This window comes from Cheilinus undulatus, linkage group 3 (genome assembly GCF_018320785.1).
Source record: "Cheilinus undulatus linkage group 3, ASM1832078v1, whole genome shotgun sequence".
In the NCBI taxonomy this organism is placed as follows: Eukaryota; Metazoa; Chordata; class Actinopteri; order Labriformes; family Labridae; genus Cheilinus; species Cheilinus undulatus.
In genome coordinates this window covers 430,001-442,303 of record NC_054867.1, presented here as the reverse complement: position 1 = coordinate 442,303, position 12,303 = coordinate 430,001, and positions in this window count along the sequence as shown.

Below are 12,303 nucleotides of genomic sequence, written 5' to 3'. Positions count from 1 at the left end.
CCTGACACAACCTGGCACAACTAGCTAACCTAACCTAACCTAACCTTCTTTACTTCTTCTTTCTTCTTCTTTCTTTAACCTAACCTTCAACCTACAACACCTTTCTTTCTTCTTAACCTACTGCCTAACTTCTTCTTCTTTTAACCTAACCTCTTCTTTAGCACAACCTCAACTAACCTAACCTTCAACTGCTTAACTCTTCTTCTTTAACACAACCTAACCTAACCTAACCTAACCCCTAACCACAACAACCTACTTCCTAACACACCTAACCTAACCTAACCTAACCTTCTTTAACCTACTTCTTCTTCTTCTTCTTCCTAACAACCTAACTAACTTCTTCTAACCTAACTTCTTCTAACCTAACTTCTTCTTTCTTCTTCTTTAACCTAACCTAACTTCTTAACCTTAACTAACCTAACCACACCTAGCACAGCACAACCTAACCTAACCTAACCTAACCTGGCACACACAGCACAACCTAACTTCTTCTAACTAACCTAACCTAACCTCTTCTTCTAACCTAACCTAACTTCTAACTTCTTCTTCTTCAACCTAACCTTCCTAACCTCTAACCTAGCCTAACCTAGCTAACCTAACCTAGCACAACCTGGCCTAACCACAACTTCTTCTTCTTACCTTCTTCTAACCTAACCTAACTAACCTACTTTCTTAACCTACTTCTTCAAAGCCTAACCTAACCCCTAGCACAACCTAACCTAACCTAACCTAACTTAAACCTAACCTGGCTTTCCTGCTTTCTAATTTCTTTCTTTACAACCTAACCTAACTCTTAGCACAACCTAACACAACACCTACTTTTAACTAAACTTCTTCTTCTTCTTCAACTTCTTCTTTCTTAACCCCTAACTAACCTAACCTAACCTAACCTAACTAACCTAACCTTCTTAACCTACTTTAACCTAACTTCTTCTTTCTTCTTCTTCTTTAACCTAACCTAACCTAACCTTTCCAACACAACCTGGCCTAACTGCCCTAACAACCTGCACTAACCTAACCACAGCACTGCTTTCAGCACAACCTAACTGGGACTTTCTTCTTGCAGAGATAACCTTTGCAACATAACCTAACCTAACCTTTCAACCTCTACTTCTGGCTCTAACCTAACCTAACCTAACCTAACCTACTTCTTCTTGGAGGCTCCTCTATGTCAATCCCTTGGTCCCGTCTCAATCGCCCTTCCGATGTCTAAGTAGCTTTCCACAGGGTCTACAGATACCAGACTTTACACACATCGTCTCCACCCAAAACTCAACAGAAATGGCAACTTTCCACTCATTTGCTCTAGATTTGGACAAACTGCAGCCAAATCAAAATTCGGAAAAGCCCTTTTTAAAGGCCCGCCCCTCGGAGACTACTGGTCCCATCCGTACCGGACTGATGCCTATCTGCTCGTCTCCTGGTCCCCTACCGCATATCCCGAGCTCACGTTCCTAGCTCTTGTACAAACAGTTTTGCTCCGCACCCACCAGCCAAAACAAATCCTCTTAGCTTCTATGACCCTACCCCCATTTGTCAGCTGCATTTTGGATAAACCTAACTTTGCTTCTAAAAGAGATAGACACTTACTTTTTTCACATCCTTCATCAGAGGCCCCAGGACATCTACTGTCTGAATTCTGGGGCCTCTACACTCAAAGGGGGACAAATGGGGACAAAAAAGACACTCGCTTTCAAACTCCATCCCTTTTTTTGGAATCATTTCAAAGTGCTTGGGCCTACAGTGCTCAAATTCCGATATGTTCGTCCTGGAATCATGTACAATCGTGCTACATTTTTTCACACTCCTACCACCTTGCTGACTCCAAAAGGTCACGCAGAAGAGGCCTAAAATGCATGCCTAAATGCACAACTTTTCATAGGAAGGTCCCACAAACTCAATCTTGGTACCATTGGAAATCTCCTGGCCACAAATGGGGGGGTAGACACCAATGCCCTCTTCATGCCCCGCTCCCATCCAAAGTTAGCCCAATTTCAAGTCCCCATTCATTTCAGATGGGGAATTTAAAAAGTCCACAACTTTTCACAGGAACATCCTACAGACTCAATCTTGGTACCATTGGAAAGCCAGTGCCCATATTTGGGGGGGTAGACACCAATGCCCTCTTCATGCCCCGCTCCTATCAAAACTTACGGCCAATTTCAATTCCCCATTCATTTCAGATGGGGAATTTAAAAAGTCCATAACTTTTCATAGGAACGCTTTACAGACTTGAGCTTGGTACCATTGGAAAGCCAGTGCCCATATTTGGGGGGGTAGACACCAATGCCCTCTTCATGCCCCGCTCCTATCAAAAGTTAGGACCAATTTCAGGTCCCCATTCATTTCAGATGGGGAATTTAAAAAGTCCATAACTTTTCATAGGAACGCTTTACAGACTTGAGCTTGGTACCAGTGGAAAGCCAGTGCCCATATTTGGGGGGGTAGACACCAATGCCCTCTTCATGCCCCGCTCCTATCAAAAGTTATTCAACAAAAACTTTGGCAGAAATTCTCTTTCCAGCACTTCCGGAGGTCACAGGTCAACAAGAGTGCTACTGTTGGAAAGGCCGTACCCCTTAATGTGTGGGTAGAGCCTAATGCCCTCTTGATGCCCCGCTCTGTTGGAGGGTTACGGCCCAAAATAAACTTGCCCCAGGTGGTTTTCATCCTGTATCCTAACCCTAACCCTAACCCTAACCCTAACCCTAACCCTAACCCCTAACCCCTAACCCTAACCCTAACCCTAACCCTAACCCTAACCCTAACCCTAACCCTAACCCTAACCCTAACCCTAACCCTAACCCTAACCCTAACCCTAACCCTAACCCTAACCCTAACCCTAACCCTAACCCTAACCCTATCTTGGAGGCTGCTCTATGTCAATCCCTTGGTCCCGTCTCCATACGCCCTTCCGATGTCTAAGTAGCTTTCCACAGGGTCTACAGATACCAGACTTTACACACATCATCTCCACCCAAAACTCAACAGAAATGGCAACTTTCCACTCATTTGCTCTAGATTTGGACAAACTGCAGCCAAATCAAAATTCGGAAAAGCCCTTTTTAAAGGCCCGCCCCTCGGAGACTACTGGTCCCATCCGTACCGGACTGATGCCTATCTGCTCGTCTCCTGGTCCCCTACCGCATATCCCGAGCTCACGTTCCTAGCTCTTGTACAAACAGTTTTGCTCCGCACCCACCAGCCAAAACAAATCCTCTTAGCTTCTATGACCCTACCCCCATTTGTCAGCTGCATTTTGGATAAACCTAACTTTGCTTCTAAAAGAGATAGACACTTACTTTTTTCACATCCTTCATCAGAGGCCCCAGGACATCTACTGTCTGAATTCTGGGGCCTCTACACTCAAAGGGGGACAAATGGGGACAAAAAAGACACTCGCTTTCAAACTCCATCCCTTTTTTTGGAATCATTTCAAAGTGCTTGGGCCTACAGTGCTCAAATTCCGATATGTTCGTCCTGGAATCATGTACAATCGTGCTACAGTTTTTCACACTCCTACCACCTTGCTAACTCCAAAAGGTCACGCAGAAGACGCCTAAAATGCATGCCTAAATGCACAACTTTTCATAGGAAGGTCCCACAAACTCAATCTTGGTACCATTGGAAATCTCCTGGCCACAAATGGGGGGGTAGACACCAATGCCCTCTTCATGCCCCGCTCCCATCCAAAGTTAGCCCAATTTCAACTCCCCATTCATTTCAGATGGGGAATTTAAAAAGTCCATAACTTTTCATAGGAACGCTTTACAGACTTGAGCTTGGTACCATTGGAAAGCCAGTGCCCATATTTGGGGGGGTAGACACCAATGCCCTCTTCATGCCCCGCTCCTATCAAAAGTTAGGACCAATTTCAGGTCCCCATTCATTTCAGATGGGGAATTTAAAAAGTCCATAACTTTTCATAGGAACGCTTTACAGACTTGAGCTTGGTACCAGTGGAAAGCCAGTGCCCATATTTGGGGGGGTAGACACCAATGCCCTCTTGATGCCCCGCTCCTATCAAAAGTTATTCAACAAAAACTTTGGCACAAATTCTCTTTCCAGCACTTCCGGAGGTCACAGGTCAACAAGAGTGCTACTGTTGGAAACGCCGTACCCCTTAATGTGTGGGTAGAGCCTAATGCCCTCTTGATGCCCCGCTCTGTTGGAGGGTTACGGCCCAAAATAAACTTGCCCCAGGTGGTTTTCATCCTGTATCCCTAACCCTAACCCTAACCCTAACCCTAACCCTAACCCTAACCCTAACCCTAACCCTACCCTAACCCTAACCCTAACCCTAACCCTACTTTCCAAACTTTCAGGGCTCATTTGGTTTTACTGCCAAAGTAACGGCAAGCCCTGGAAATGAATGGGGGAATCACCTTCTGTTTCTGTGAAACTGTGAGTGTTGCAAACCCACAGACCCCATGGGGCAGCATGCTCTGTTGCTGGCACTTGACGGTTGCCATACACCCGTGGTTGCAGCACATCCCGACGTACAACGGGTTGCGAGGGCCGGTCATCACTGCTTGCAGCTTTAATTATTATTATTATCTCTCCAAACAAGCACACACTAACTGATGTTGACATGATCTTACTTTCAGTGAATCTTTCACATCTGGAGCTCTGTCTGTCTGTCTGTCTGCTATCAAATATCCAGTAGACTGAATAGTGGTTAGCTGAGGAGCCTACAGTCAGAACGATGCAGTATCTGTTTCAGACAGGACTCTACAGGTTCAAACTTTGTGTTTTCATGTTCTGGGCAGTTTAGAGATTTTGGTCTATTTTACATCCATGTCTTCTTTCACTCTTAAAGAAAGAATACTTATAAAAATGCACATAGATGTTGTTTATTTTGACTTTCCTCTGTTTGCATCTGTAGATTTCCCCTGAATTCTCCAAACAAGCTCCTCTACATATTTAAACATGTCAGGGGTAAAACTGTCTGTAGTTCACCGGGGAAGTTTGATGGTGATCTGTGTTAGTCCCCTATGTTGTCCTACTCACCTCCAACGCCTTGGCAAATGTGTGAAAACAAGCACATTTTAATTAAAAAGGTGCATAATTGGCACATCATCCTCCTCCTCATCACCATCATCCCCCTCCTCCTCTTCATCACCATCATCCTCCTCATCATCACCATCATTCTCCTCATCTTCCTCATGACCATCCTCCTCCTCCTCATCATCGTCATCTTCATCAACATCATCCTCCACAACATCATCCTCCTCTTCCTCTTCATCACCATCATACTCCCCCTCTTTCTCTTCATCACCATCATCCTGCTCCTCCTCTTCATCACCATCATCCTCCTCATCATCACCATCATTCTCCTCATCTTCCTCATGACCATCCTCCTCCTCCTCCTCTTCATCACCATCATCCTCCTCTTCCTCTTCAACACCAACATCCTCCCCGTCCACTTCATCACCATTATCCTCCTCCTCATCTTCATCACCATCATTCTCCTCCTCCTCTTCATCACCATCATCCTCCTCCTCCTCTTCATCACCATCATCCTCCTCATCGTCCCCATCATTCTCCTCATCTCCCTCATGACCATCCTCCTCCTCCTCATCATCATCATCTTAATCTTCATCAACATCATCATCCTCTTCCTCAACATCACCACTGTCCTCCTCTTCCTCTTCATCACCATCATCCTCCTCCTCCTCTTCATCACCATCATCCTCCTCATCATCACCATCATTCTCCTCATCTTGCTCATGACCATCCTCCTCCTCCTCATCATCATCGTCATCTTCATCAACATCATCCTCCTCTTCCTCTTCATCACTATCATCTTCCTCTTCCTCTTCATCACCATCATCCTCCTCTTCCTCTTCAACACCAACATCCTCCCCGTCCACTTCATCACCATCATCCTCCTTCTCCTCTTCATCACCATCATCATCCTCCTCCTCTTCATCACCATCATCCTCCTCTTCCTCTTCATCACCATCATCCTCCTCATCATCATCCTCCTCTTCCTCTTCATCACCATCATCCTCCTCTTCCTCTTCATCACCATCATACTCCTCCTCCTTCTCATCACCATCATCCTCCTCCTACTCATCATAGCCATCTTCATCACCATCCTCCTCCTTCATCTCCTAATTATCATCCTCCTCGTCATCATCATCATCATCAACACCATCCTAATCATCCTCCTCCTCATCACCATCCTCCTCCTCCTCCTCCTCAAGCCCAGAGAAGGGGTTCCACCTAGCTTGACCTTGGCCACAGATTTGTTTTAGGGGTAGAAGGGGCGTTTCCCGTCTCTACACATGTGTGAGATACTATTAAGATTAAAACATCATCTGCTGCATACGCCAACATTTCATTACAGAGGTTATAACAGATAACAGAATAAACTGTGGTATTAGAAATTATTTTGAATATTTCAAAAGTTAAACAGTCTTTGGCTTTAAGCTCTTAGCCATGTCTATGTGCATCTTCTCTCTCTTTAAATCATTGTGAAGTGAACATTTATGTGATTTGTCTGTTGAAATAAACATTTTCAGACCTAATTCCTGGAACAACAATGAAGACAGATGTGGGGGGGGGGTTGTCCCTGGACCAGCTGAGGGTGTGAGTATCTCCTTTCCCTCTGTTTGACCTTACTTTGTTCATGCAAACACAAACATTCAAATGAGTGAGACACTGTGGAGTATGGAGGACTGAGAGTGCCAAAATGAAATATATAATTCATTAATTAATTAAATGTGTCATGAATTAATTGAATGTGTAATTCACATTCAATTAATTCATGACACATTTAATTAATTCATTAATTACACATTTAATTAATTCATGACACATTAAATTAATTCATAAATTACACATTCAATTAATTCATGACACATTTAATTAATTAATGAATTATATATTTCATTTTGGCACTCTCAGTCCTCCATAAACATTTCCATTTCATTAACTAACATAATCTGGTTACAGGTCCATTTCATTAACATAATCTGGTTACATGTCTATATCTATACCAAGGCATATTGATACATATTAAGAGGTATATCTCCTTCCATACTGATATTAGTTTGCCTCATTCTGACTTAACTTTTCCTTTATCCTCCTTTGCCCCCTCTTTCTTTCTTTAACAGAGCACGTTTGTTTGAAATGACCGTTTCCTGTATCGTCTCACGTGGTCTTAAATCCCTTATATAGGCCATAAATGCTTTCCATGTCTGACTGTGTTTTTTTTTTTTTGGGGGTATCACTTAATCTAGCAGTCATATTTTCAAAAGCTGCTGTTTCTGTCATAACTTTCACCCACTCTATGATCTCTGGCTTCTGTGGATTCTTCCAGTTACGCAGAATTATACTGGCTGCTAGCATACATCCTGTTATTACCAGTGCTGGCTCTGCTTTCGTAACACCTACAGGTATTATAGATTTGTCTCCTAACAAACAAAGTTTTGGAGACTCAGGTATAGGCTGTTCCAGCTAATCTTCAAGACTTTTCAGCACCAACTTTCAAAATGGTAAAACCATGAAGCAGCTCCATATAGCATGGAAACATGTGCCTACTTCATTTTTACATTTCCAGCTTTTATTATCCTTTGCTAAGCCCATGCTACATAATTTCAAAGGTGTAAAATAATATCTATGTACAATCTTATAATGAATACATTTACTTCTTGCATCTCTCGTGGCCCATCCTACATTTGAGATAATTTCTTGCCAGAACTCTTTCCCAAGCTCCATATCAAGGTCCTTTTGCCATATTACTCTTAAACTTTCTCAGATTCCACTGTTGTTATTGGACACTTTCTTATGAAATGCTGAAGCAGATTGTTGAGTACTAGGGGAGTTTAAAAATTCTTCAATTTTATTATTTTGTTCTTTCTCTACTCTGTTCAGCCCAAAAGTTGATCCCATGCTCCTCCTCAGCTGTAAACACTTCCAGAAATCCCCTTTCTCATCCAGGTTATATTCTTTTTTTCAAGTCTTCAAATGACATAAATGAGCATCCTCTATAGATATCCTTGAGGACAGGTGTCCCAGAGGAGATTTTTTTTACCTATACGGATTGATGGCTTGTTCCATACTGAGGAGTAGTTCTGTTTGTATGGTGAGACTCCTAGGGTTTTATGTGCTTTTCTTCACGCCCATTTTGAGTGTTGTAGAATCAAATTCCCTCCTGCTTTCCTGCATCTTTTTGTGATAGTATCTGTGATGGTCTTCTCTATGTTTACCCACGCAGGGTTAGACTCATATTCTGTCCAATGTCTGACCAGCTTATTCATCTCAAATGCTGCATTATATAGTCCCATATTAGGGAGCGCTAATCCTCCACTCTCTCTTGAAGCTAGAAGCTTTTGAAAAGAGATTCTGGGCTTTTCTCCATTCCAAAAAAATCTTTTATCATAAGATTATATCTTTTAAAGGTTCCTTCAGGAATATTAATGGGAATCATCATAGAAATGTAGTTAACTTGTGGAGCAGCCACCATCTTTATCATATTAATTTTTCCCCATAAGGTGAGATTTATTAATTTCCATTTATCCAGATTTGTCTTGATTTTTAGCAGTAAGGGAGCCATGTTTATAGAGATTATGTTTTCTAAATTTGGACATAACTTAATGCCTAAATATTTCATTCCTACAGGGACCCACTCAAACTGAAATGCACTGAGTGCAGATTGGTTACACCCTCTTGATATTGGCATACTTTCAGATTTTTGCCAATTTATCTTATATGCTGATATTTTTGAGAAAGACTCTATAGTGAATAAAACATTAGGCACTGACACAGCAGGATCTTTGATAAGTAGTAAAACATCGTCTGCATATAGAAACATTTTGTGTTCCTCCCCTCCTTGTAAGACCCCCTTAATGTGACTGTCTGCTCTGACTGCAGCAGCCAGAGGTTCAAACAGTGAAGGACTGAGGGGGTCGCCTTGCTTGGTTCCTCGGCCAAGTTTGAAGAATGGTGATCTCACTCCGTTTGTTAACACAGCTGCCTTTGGATCTGAATAAATGACATAAAATTCTCCCCACTTCCAAATACTCCAAGAGTGTGTCGTAAAAACCCATTCTACCCTGTCAAATGCCTTTTGAGCATCCAGTGAAAAGGCTGCTATTGGCGTATCTTCATCGTGTTTAAGTTGTATAAGATGTAACAATCGCCTGACATTGTCTGAGGAAGACCTTCCCTTTATGAATCCCACTTGATCTGGATGTATTAAATATGGTGGGATAGTTTCTAACCTCATAGCCAGGATCTCTGTTAGAATTTTATAATCCGTATTAATCAAACTAGCAGGTCTGTAACTTCCTGGATCAGTGAGGTCTTTATCTTTTTTGACAATAAGACGCTTCATTAAATGTTTCCGGTAGTTTGCCGAGTAAAAAGGATTCCTCATAGACACTTGATAAAATCGGGGTTAGTCTGTCGACAAACTTTTTATAATATTCGGAGGGAAAGCCGTCCAGCCCGGGAGATTTCCCCGCTGACATTAATGAAACAGCTTTTTTACTTTCCAAAACCGTTAGAGATCTGTTCAGACATTCTCTCTGATCCTCAGATATTTGAGGTCATTTGATTTTTGAGAAAAAACTTTGCTATTCAGTCTCTACCAGATTTACTTCTGATTTAGACAAATGGCTATAAAAATGTGTAAATACCCTATTAATATCTTTTGTATTTGTCGACAGCTCCCCTTCCTCATTTTTAATAGCTGGTATATCATAACTATTTTCTTTCTGACATAACTGTCTAACAAGGACTTTCCCTGATTTTTCTCCACTCTCATAGAAATTACTCTTCAGTCTAAACATGGCATACTCTGCCTTTTTATTGTATAGTTCATTGACCTGAAATTTCAAATCACATACTTGTTTCAATAAAAGATCTGTAGGGTTTTGGAACATTTTTTTCTCCAACTCTTTAAGTTGAGATTCAAGGTCTTTTACTCTTTGAATTTCTTGCCTTTTTTCTTACTGGGATGGGCTATTATTTTCCTCCTAATATAAGCTGTGGAGGCCTCCCAAACAGTTCCAATTTTATCTGTTGACCCTATATATCAGAGACAAGGTTTTCAAGTTCCTCATCTATTAATCTGATAAATTCTTGATCCTGAAACACAGAGATATTTAGCCTCCATCTGTTTCTTTTCACCCCCTCTGGCTCCATTATTAATCCCAAATGTACTAATGCATGATCAGTCGATGATATAGGTCCAATGAAACAGACACATTCTCAACTAGGTCCTTACTTACTAAAAAATGGTCTATCCTAGAATGGGATTTATGTGTATGAGAATAGAATGTATACTCTCTTTCCCTGGGAGTAACAAGCCTCCATACGTCCAGAAGTCCGAGGTTTTTCATCAGTAATTTAATCGCAATTCTGTCTTTGGGAACATTATTAGAAAAGGTGGATTTATCATCCAGAACCTGATTAAAATCTCCTGCTATTATTGTGTGTCCCTCATTTATATTACCTACTAACCTATTGATTTTATGAAAAAACTCTGGGTTTTCAATGTTTGGGGCATAAATATTACATAAGTTAACTTTTTTCCCATTAATTCTGGCTTCCAGGCACACCATCCTCCGTTCATCATCCTTTTGCTTGGTAATAGTCAAATTCAACTTCTTATGCACCGGGATAGCCACTCCACATTTTTTAGTTGAAAATGAGCCATGATAAACCTGCCCAACCCGGTCTCTTTTTAGTTTTGCTGCCTCTGAGTCGATCAGGTGAGTCTGCTGAATAAATGCTATTTGGGCTTGCTGGGCTTTCAGGTATGATAAACATTTCTTTCTCTTTATGGGATTTTGTGGACCGTTAACATTTCATGAAACAATTCTAATGCCACTAGCCATTTCTGGTAGGATTTACTTGCCTCATCCTGAGGTTTAGAGTAAGGACTATAGCAAATGAAAATAAAACCTTTTACTTAAAACCGAGCTGCCTGCAAAATATAAAACACTTAATAACTCAGAACATCCCCCACACAAAAAACTTTGACTAAAACAAATATCACAGGACAAAATGTACGCCTCATCCCACCCCTCCTCTTATACTTGAGAGACCCTCCACCAACCTGGTCCATGAGGCACTGCCCCCCCCCAAACCGACCCACAGAGGAGTCAGCATTAACCCTTTACTTTCCCAGATCCCGATGCCTCGAGACCCGTTCAGATATTGATAATATTGATAATATTCAGGTTAACTAAAATTCAGACAGGTCAATATAGTCACAGTGAATAGACAGCTGAGCTTTACCAAGTAAACCGTAGCTTTTAACAGACTCTTTCACGCCAAGTATAACCCTTATTAATCGTTCATTTAAGCATTGGGCTTTTACTCACTGTGTCCGGGACTTTTGCAAGTAGCCAAGAAACTCCCTTTAACAAAAGTTGTCACCCAGAAAAATAAAGAAGAAGAAAGAAAGGAAAAAAAGGAAAAAAAAACCCTTCAAGCTGCACTCTACTTATACTTCCGCCTCCACAGTCCGGTCCCGTCAGATGAAATAACTATCCCGCTGTGATGTCCACTGACCGGATCTGCAGGCCGTCCAATTACGGCTCAAGTCTATCTATCTGTTCATGCACTTTTGTCTCCTTACTGAGGAAGTCCATGGCATCACGGTGATCCGTGAACTTGTGAACCCTTCCATGTGAGTCGCAGCTCTGCCGGATGGGCGAGGGTGAAAGGCACATCCAGAGAGTGCAGCAAGCTTCTAACCTGATTCAACTTCTTTCTTTTCTCCGCTGTTTCTCTGGTCATGTCAGGGAAAAAAGAGAGTTTGCAGCCTCCCCAGGTTATGTCCTCCTTGTTTCTATACTTCTCCCTTGTGGTGGCAAGCACCCGCTCCCACTCTAAAAAACTCAGATCGTATAATGATGGGTCTTGGTGGCCGGCCATCCTCGGGCAGTGGTGCCGGGCTCGGTGCACTCGCTGGAGCCGTGTTCCATCCAGATCGATCCCCATGACTCCGGAGATGATTTCCCATATGCATTTGGTGAATTTGCCATTCTCCAGCTTCTCCCGCTGGCCGATAAGCCTCCGGTTCTGGCGTCTTCCACAGCCCGGTGCAGTTCTTGCTGTTTTACGTCGCTGGTGGTTCTCGTCCTCCAGCTGAGATATTCGGTGTTCAGTTTGCTGAAGTCGTAGCAGGATTCTCAGCTCTGCCTTGGCCTTGTTATCTCAGCCATATCTCTCTGTGAAGTCGCTGACAGTTTCCCCACCGAGCCTCTCCTCTGTGTCTTTCTCCAGGGACTGTTGCATGGCAAGCAGAATACCTCCCTCATTAGCCTCACCCTTGCAGGTGCT